Source organism: Morone saxatilis, unplaced genomic scaffold (genome assembly GCF_004916995.1).
Source record: "Morone saxatilis isolate NCDOM2014 unplaced genomic scaffold, NCSU_SB_2.0 Contig24, whole genome shotgun sequence".
NCBI classification, from domain to species: domain Eukaryota; kingdom Metazoa; phylum Chordata; class Actinopteri; family Moronidae; genus Morone; species Morone saxatilis.
The window spans coordinates 7,722,853-7,724,087 of record NW_023339807.1 but is presented as its reverse complement, the minus strand read 5'-3'; positions in this window follow the sequence as shown (position 1 = coordinate 7,724,087).

The following is a 1,235-nucleotide window of genomic DNA, read 5'->3' as shown; positions in this document are numbered from 1 at the left end:
GTGAGTGAAACACAACTGAGCTTAACCCAAAGGTCCAGTGTGAGGATCTATTGGCAGAAATAGAATATAATATTAATTATTCAGATATGTTTTGATTAGTGTAAAACTAGCTGGAAGTATAAATTGATTTTGTTACATTAGATCAGCTGTTTTTATCTACAGATGACTTCCAAGGAGGCCGCCATGTTAAACCTACATGTTTCAACAGTAGCCCAGAACGGACAAACCAAACACCGGCTCTAGAAAGGGCCATTTGAGTTTTGTGCGTGTGTTGTAGCCACCGTAGTTTCTCCCTCGCACTTGGACAAGGAAGGTGAAGCGAGGGAGTTACAATCTGCAACTACACCGCTAGATGGCACTAAATGCTACACACTGGTCCTTTAAGGCGTAGAGGTGTTCTAGCTATTTTGAAAATCAAGTTCTCACTTAGATTTTAAAACTTTGATACAGCTTTCATCCAACTCTAATCTGCTTAAAGTCTTTGGGATTTTATTAGCCTTGATCGTGTAACTTAACTCTCATTTCCAAGGAACTGACTGACCTTTAAATTTTGTTTCCTGCTTCAACTGTACAGTGGTTAAAGGTTGACAACCTATGTAAAACTCAACTATGAGGTCTATAATCCTCAGTAGTGCATTATTGAAAACTCTAAACCCAACTGCCATTGCTGGTATGCTTCTTTTGTGTAGATTGGCAACCGTAAGCTGCTGCTGCTGAAAACTAATAGCACAATGAATAATCTGTCAGTTACACAATGTTACAGTCAGCATTCATCACTCTCTCTCTCTCTCTCTTTATTTCTCTGTCTTTTTTCCTCTTCTGTCCTTATTTCTCTCTCTCTCCTGCTCCTCTGTGTCTCTACCCTTCAATCACAGTCATAGTGTTTATGCTGTGGTATTTACTGTATGAACTGAAGCCAATGCTGGTTGCAGTAGTGGATTACAGTACATAGAGGAAGCGCTTGGAGCAGTCAGGACGGAGGAAACGGGCCGATGGGTAGGCTATAGGTGGAGATCAAACCACTGTCTAAATACTGGAATAATAATAATAAAACCACAGCGCAGGCAAAATCGGAATATCTCCTAATAATGTAACAATCTGTCATGCTGGACATTAAAATAATAATAAATGTCCTTATATTTCTTTCAATGTCAGTGAGCAACAACAATTGCAAAACATGTGGACTGCAATGGAAACAAGCAAGAAAACAGGTCAAATTTTATAGTTTGTGCTTT